Raw genomic sequence first — 8,227 nt, 5'->3', positions numbered from 1 at the left:
TTTGGATGAGTACTCACGGTTGCTTTTCTCCCTCTTTTCCCCTTTCTATACCGGATTGTCGCAACCAGATGCTGGAGTCCAGGAGCTAGAGATCCCGAGGATGATTCTACATGGAGTTCAGCTTCGAGGAGTAGTTAGGAGGTCCCAGGCAGGAGGCCTTGCCTTTTCGGTCGTTGCCATTTTTGTGCTAGCCTTCTTAAGGCAAACTTGTTTAACTTATGTCTGTACTCAGATATTTTTGCTTCTGCTGACTCGTCTGTGATCGAGCACTTGTATTCGAGCCCTCGAGGCCCCTGGCTTGTATTATGATGCTTGTATGACTTATTTATGTTTTAGAGTTGTGTTGTGATACCTTCCCGTGAGTCCCTGATCTTGATCGTACACATTTGCGTGCATGATTAGTGTACGGTCAAATCGGGGGCGTCACAAGTTGGTATCAGAGCCAACTGCCTGTAGGAATCCCCCTTTCCACATTCCTTGGCCGAAGTCGAGTCTAGACATTGCAAAGATTTTACTAACATGGCTGTGTGTCTTACGGGCCCACGTCGCCATTGGGTAGTATTGGGATCTTTTACTCCTTGCCTATACTCTGGGACTCTGATCTCTCTTCTATTCGAGTTAAGTGAATTGTACTAAATCTAACATTAGGATCTCATTATCACTTTCACCCGGAGAGCCTCTTATTACTGATGGTCGTCTGCTGCACGTGAAGACCCTGAAGATACTCTCCGCTGATAACCCAAGAACTTGTGTTCATCGCTTTTGCAATTCCCTTTCATCGATAAACTCCTATGGATAACCAAGTATACTGGCCATTCATACAATGTTTCCCAGTTGATCTTGTTATTACAAGATACCTCGAAATTCTCTTTGTTGCTCTGAGAATCCTTTGAGCTTACTGCCTTGCTGTTCCTTGCCACATGAATACCACTATGGATAATTTCTAGCACTCACCGGATATTTTCTCATCCCCAGTTGATTCATGTATTTCACAAAAGTCTTCAAAATACTATTTGGACTTCCGAAATCCTGGGTAGCCTATTGATCTTGAAATTCTTACTTGCTTGCATTATGGTTAATCCCATAAGTCTATAATCTTATTGGCATCTCTTGTCATTATCATTTTGAGTCGTTGATTCAATTTGTTGCGAATGCTCGCATTCCTCAGTCGAATCCTAGAATTCATCCTTCCGGCTCAGATGTCATTTGAACAGGAGCTGGTTCTCGACTAATCAAATTACTATCGATTGTATCCCTAAGGCTATTCAACTTATCCATCCCTAATCAGAGCATTGCTTCGGATCCCTTGATTTGGAAATCATAATTCCTTTGCCTTTGATCTTTGAGTTAGTCAGTTGTTTCTATAATCTGATCTCCTTGCATTCTTCTTCCTCTAGTGGAGTACCATTGCTCACGTCAGATCCCTTGTGGACCACCAGATCCTTTGTTGGATTTTATCCGACAGCGTCCTTCATATTCAATAAGCCTGTGAGCCTTTCCATGGGTATATAATGCCTTTGGTAAATTGTATCCTCTGTTTTCTCAACCATGCTCTGTTTTCGAGCTGGTGGTATTTACTATTGAAGCTGGTGGTATATGTTTCCACGATACCCTGACGGGTTGAACCTATGCCTTCCTTAATATGTGTGAACTCAGAAGTTTTCACGAGTCATACTCATCTGGTATTTCACCAGGTAAAACTTTCAACACTAATGCCTTTACCAAAGCGAGGAGTGAATGGAAGGTTATGCATTGGAGAAGTGGGAGTCGACCTTGAACTTTGCGTTCATGCCCATGTACACGATGTAGATCTTATCATTAAAGCTTTTCTTAATTAATTATTCCCTTGGTATAAGTTCGTCTTATATCTGGGATCTGACATTTTGCAATCGTGGTTCCAACCATGTTCTCTTTTAAATACCATTTCTCGTGCAAGTTTAAGCACTTGTCTTCTGCAGAGCAATACCCCAGTCCAACCTCTACTTTGGTTTGTCGTCGAGTATTACCCCCCTGGTATCTCGAGATTATCACGGAACTGCATAACTTATTATGAGTTCTCCATCAAGTATTACATTCTCATTGATTCCAATTTTTCACGGGCTCCGAGTTATTAAACACTCAAGGACATCGATAATTGAATCGAGTCCGCACTACGGTTCAACAACTTTTAGTAATGTTCCTTACTTACGAGTTTGTACCCGATCGCGTCATTCCTAGCCTGTTTGGCTATATCATTATCTTGATGATTTTAACTGTGCTACCTGGTCCTTATTCTCGGAGCACCACTTTCGACGATGAGCTAAGCTTACGTCGATTTTCCTCGTCATATCGTTTCACCTCGAACAACAAACTTGCCCCGAGTTTGTGTAGTATCCGTGGCTCCAATAATCTTTTGTTGCATCAGTCCTTTTGCTTGATGCAGTCGCTGATCAATTGCTTCTTCGTGGATCCCCTCGACAACAAAATGTCGTGATCACCATCAACATTTTGAGCTCTTCCAGGATATCAGTCGAAATTCAGGATGAGAAATACCATCCTTGCCCCTCGATGATATGTGTTATCATCAGCAACGTTATTGCCCCCCCCCTCAAGTCAGACTTGATCATGTTATGGAGCTCTTTACTATCTAGCTTATGTTATGTTCTACATTGAAGTATTACTGTCCTTCATGTCAAGGATGTTGTGAGGATTGCCCCACCTCTTAAGAATTCCTGATATAGTAATACTTGTCGTCATCTCCATTCATTTCTAGGTTCACGTGTTGATTCTAACCGGGATACCAACAGGTGAACTGTGTTGTTTGGATTATGCCCTTCTAGCAACCTTATTCCTTTGAAGTTAATGGTCGGCCGTTCATTCTTAGACTATTGATTATGGAATCACCATTCCGACGTTGGTCGTGCAACCCATCCCATATTTTGGGTGCACCTTTCAACCAATGTTTAATTGGGTATGTTCTCCTCGAGCATACCTCATTATATCATTCGATCTAGCTAATGTTATCTCCTTGGTCACTTAGTTGTGGAAATCCATCTTTTTGGAAATCTCAATGGGTTGTCGCAGAGACAATCAGCCACCTCCTCATCCTCTCGTTGGTATACTGATGGACTCTTGTTTCGGAACTCGCTTCCATAGTTTGTTTCCCGAGAATCTTACAATGTCACCTCGTCAATTGGTGTTGCACCTTTTTCTTCTTAGGCATCCTAAGTCTGAGGAATCGTGACACCAATCGGATCTGAATCTCGGTCAGATATGATGGTTGGAACATATTTCCAAGAGTTATAACATTGGTCTCTACATAACTCGATAAGGTGGCGTCTTTGCTTAGCACCCCTAGCCAGAGGACCTTTTGTTATAATTCCCTTTTTATCAAGGTTAACCATTCTTCCATGAGGAAATTGAAAGACTTATTCTATATGTTGTTCCTGATGAATCCTTGTGTATTTCAAGTCTGTCTTTTGCTTGAAGACCATGTCAATGCTATCTCAAAGCATGTCTATGGTACTCCGATTTTCAACAAGAACATTTGAAGCCCAATACTAAATGTTTCTTGCTCAATTATCCAAACACCGCTGTATGGGTGATGTCATGAAATTCCTCTCCCCTTACCTAAATGGTTTTCTACTTTCTATCCTGTCATGGATATGATACGCTGCTTGTCCTTGGGAAGGATATACCCCTGAAATATGTGTTTAAACACATTTTCCTTTCCATTCTTCTGTTTAATCTGATAATCACATTTTTCCTTTCCATTGTTTGGATTAACGTTTCTTGTTTAAACACATTTTCCTTTCCATTCTTCTGTTTAATCTGATAATCACATTTTTCCTTTCCATTGTTTGGATTAACGTTTCTTGTAATCTGACTTAGCTGAGCAGTGATAATTCCCTGCTTAGGGAAGCACCTTGTTGCACCACTCTGTCAGTAAGGCCCTGTTACTATTGTTGATGACATTCCGGTAATCACCGATGGACGAGAACCTTGCCTATTGGTCCGCCTCGTTCCAACGAGCAGGAAAATGGTTCTCTTCGTCCCTCGCCCTTGGTACCAACGTTGTTGCCAACAAAACTGACAGGCTACCCTCTGACATGCCTTGCTACCATGACCGTGCAAGATGTTACCATTCCTCCTACTTTTAATCCACAGGGTGGGCCCATAACCCACAGTTCCACAGGATCGAAACCTGACTCTCTTGTACACCCCCTGTCCCAAGGTTATTCCTCACGCTTGGCTTCGTATGTAATTCACGTGCCACCTTTCGTGAGATCATCAATTTTGGTATCAGACACAACACTTATTCCCGTTGCTCGGAACCCTTCAGGCATCGAACGATTGCCTGCCCGCTCGAAACTTCCCCACGATACCTCCTTACTTTGCTCTCGATATTGTCTTAAATTTCCATTCGAGAGTTACTTTCCGCCACCTTCCCCGATGTTATCAACCAGATAGTCAACCGTTCAGAGGTCTGTTATTCCGAAGTTACCCCTTGTCCTTCGTAAGTACGATGGAGTTCCCGAAGAAAGGATGCCAGCTTCATCATGATTACCTTAAGCAAGAGAAATGAAGACATCAATGTAATGTATCGACCTCTTCGAGAAGAGCAACCAAGAACAAGAAGGTTCGTTAGAATTTCGTAACCAAATCCCTTCCCCCTTACTCCCGCTCCTAAATCTCGGGACGAGAGTTCTTGTAGTGGAGGAGAATTGTGACGCCCGGATAATCAAGCTACAGTAAACCTCTACTAATGTTGCCACGTCACCTCTATTACTGTTACTAATCTCGCGTTAGTTCGAAACAGATTCAAATTCAAATTCAAAATCAAGCAAACAATAAAAGTTTTCAAATATTAAAACTAAAATGTTCGGAGTGAACCAAATATTGCATAGGTAATTATGGTGCAGAAACCACACTTTTATAAAATAACTGAATGCTCGAAAGTAAATAAATAATAGCTAAAACCAATAATTAAATTCCTTTTATAATATATAAAATGTTAAACTAATTTGTTTGGGTGCCCAAGTTATTGTGGCATTAGAATAAGTAGTAATACTATTTTAGGAACTAATTTTATAATTTATAAAACTAACATAAATAGTAACAAAAAGGAAAACAAAAAAATAGAAAATAATAAAAAGTTTTTAAAAAAGAGAAAGGCAAAAAAAGGGGGAAGACCCCTGCCCCCTGGGCCTAGCCAGCCGAACCGGCCCAGCTAGTTCAGCCCAGTGGCCCACCCCCACCCGGTCGCTCGTCCTGTTCCTCAGGCACGTCGCTACAGGGGAGGAGCCCCGCCGGACCAGCTCGCTGGCGCCGGCGAGTGGATAAGAACCCGCGGCTCCCACTCTCCTTCCCCTGGAACCCTAGCCGCCCGATACCCCCCTCTCACCTCGTCCAGATCTGCCTCGCTCTCTTCCACTCTCCCTGCTCCTCCCAACTCGCCGAACGCCCAAGCCGGAGCTCGCCAACGCGAACCACCGCCCCCCCCCCCCCCCCCGCCGCCGCCTCCAGCTGCACCGTCCTGTGCAGGAGGAAGTGCGTGCCCCCCCACGTGGACTACGGTGCTAGATCAAAGACGGGAGGCCCCATCGACGACGCCTGCTTCATCTTCTTCCCTGTCCGCCGTCGCACAACCTCGCCGTCGATTCACGAGCTACACAGCGCCCCAGACCTCGCCGCCCCTCCTCTGCGACCACTGTGAGCTCGCACACCTCCCCTCTCTCCCCATTTTCCCTGCGCGCCCCTAGCTTCGTTTCCCCGCCATTGCCGAACCTCGCCGCCACTGCGGTCATTGTCGCTGCTGCTGCCGTTTGTTTCAGGGCTGGGCAAGCACTCGGTCGTGCTCAGTGCATCGCCCGGATACCGCTCGTGCCGCCAGTCCATCGCATTAGCGCCCGTAGAGTCGATCCCGTGCTCGCCCAACTCCGGCTGCCGCCGCCCGTCGACGCCCCGCCCGATTCCGGCCGTCTCCGCTCCTGCCACTGCCCACATCTGACGCGGCGCGACGTGCGCGTCCCGTAGGGCCAAACCCCGGGCCAAATGGTCACTTGTAGCGCGATTCCGGCCAACTCCGGCGAGGGGCCGCCTCTGTTTTGGTCGCCGGAGTCGCTCCGGCGCCGGCCGCCGACGTGGCTGGCCTGGGGCCACCCCAGAGCCACTGCCAGTGGGCCCCGTGGGTCCCAGTTGACTGGGTTGACCCAGTCAACTACTGACTGGGCAGGCCCCAACCACTGACGTGCGGGCCCCACCGCTTAATCCTGTAACTAAAACATTTTAATAATTAAAACTAATTAGTTTAGCTGATTAGACGATGACAGGTGGGGTCCAGTAGTTAACTAATCTAAATTTAGTTAGTTTAATCTTCTGTTAGTCCACTGTCTATGACAGGTAGGACCCACTGGTCAGTTTGACCTGGTCAGCCGCTCTGTTGACTGCTGAGGTCATCATTACATCATGCTGATGTCATAAATCCAATTTCGAATTAAATTAAATAATTCCAGAAAATGATTAAATCTTTAGAAAATCATATCTTTTAATCCGTAACTCGGATGAGAAAACTTTGTACATGAAAGTTGCTCAGAACGACGAGACGAATCCGAATACGTAGCCCGTTCGTCCACCACACCTCCCTAACCTATCGAACACGCAACTTTCCCCCTCCGTTTCATCTGTCCGAAAATGCGAAACATCGGGAATACTTTCCCGGATGTTCCCCCCTTCGCCGGTACCAGCTACTGCCGTGTTAGGGCACACCTATGCACCGCTCATTGTCATGCCACGCATCGTCATGCTTATGTTTGCATTGTATTTACTGTTTCTTCCCCCTCTTCTCTCCGGTAGACCCCGAGACCGATGCTGCCCCTGTGGTGGACTACGTCACCGACGACCCCTCCTTCTTGTCTGAGCAACCAGGCAAGCCCCCCCTTGATCACCAGATATCGCCTATTCTACTCTATACTGCTTGCATTAGAGTAGTGTAGCATGTTACTGCTTTCGGTTAATCCTATTCTGCTGCATAGCATGTCATTGTTGCTACAGTTGTTACCCTTACCTGTTATCCTACTGCTTAGTATAGGATGCTAGTGTTCCATCAGTGGCCCTACACTCTTGTCCGTTTGCCTTGCTATACTACTGGGCCGTGATCACTTCGGGAGGTGATCACGGGTATATACTATACACATTATATACATGACACATGTGGTGACTAAAGTCGGGTCGGCTCGAGGGGTACCCGCAAGTGATTCTGATGAGGGGGCTGAAAGGACAGGTGGCTTCACCCCGGTAGAGGTGGGCCTGGGTTCCTGACGGCCCCCGACTGTTACTTTATGGCGGAGCGACAGGGCAGGTTGAGACCACCTAGGAGAGAGGTGGGCCTGGCCCTGGTCGGCGTTCGCAGATACTTAACACGCTTAACGAGATCTTGGTATTTGATCTGAGCCTGGCCATTTGGTCTATACGCACTAACCATCCATGCGGGAGTAGTTATGGGTATCCCGGCGTCGTGGTATCAGCGGAAGCCTTCGTGACGTCAGCGACTGAGTGGCGCGCGCCGGATTGGACTGGAACGCCACTAGGCTAGGTCTGCTTCCGGCCGCGTACGCAACGTGCAGGTGTGCATAGGGCGATGGGCCCAGACCCCTGCGCGCATAGGGTTAGACCGGCGTGCTGACCTCTCTGTTGTGCTTAGGTGGGGCTGCGACGTGTTGATCTTACGAGGCCGGGCATGTCCCAGGAAAGTGTGTCCGGCCAAATGGGATCGAGCGTGTTGGGTTATGTGGTGCACCCCTGCAGGGAAGTTTATCTATTCGAATAGCCGTGTCCCTCGGTAAAAGGACGACCCGGAGTTATACCTTGACCTTATGACAACTAGAACTGGATACTTAATAAAACACACCCTTCCAAGTGCCAGATATAACCCGGTGATCGCTCTCTAACAGGGCGACGAGGAGGGGATCGCCGGGTAGGATTATGCTATGCGATGCTACTTGGAGGATTTCAATCTACTCTCTTCTACATGCTGCAAGATGGAGATGGCCAGAAGCGTAGTCTTCGACAGGCCTAGCTATCCCCCCTTATTCTGGCATTCTGCAGTTCAGTCCACTGATATGCCCTTTACACAAATACCCATGCATATGTAGTGTAGCTCCTGGCTTGCGAGTACTTTGGATGAGTACTCACGGTTGCTTTTCTCCCTCTTTTCCCCTTTCTATACCGGATTGTCGCAACCAGATGC

This window comes from Aegilops tauschii, chromosome 1 (assembly GCF_002575655.3).
Source record: "Aegilops tauschii subsp. strangulata cultivar AL8/78 chromosome 1, Aet v6.0, whole genome shotgun sequence".
Lineage (NCBI taxonomy): Eukaryota > Viridiplantae > Streptophyta > Magnoliopsida > Poales > Poaceae > Aegilops > Aegilops tauschii.
Note: the sequence above shows the minus strand (reverse complement) of the source record.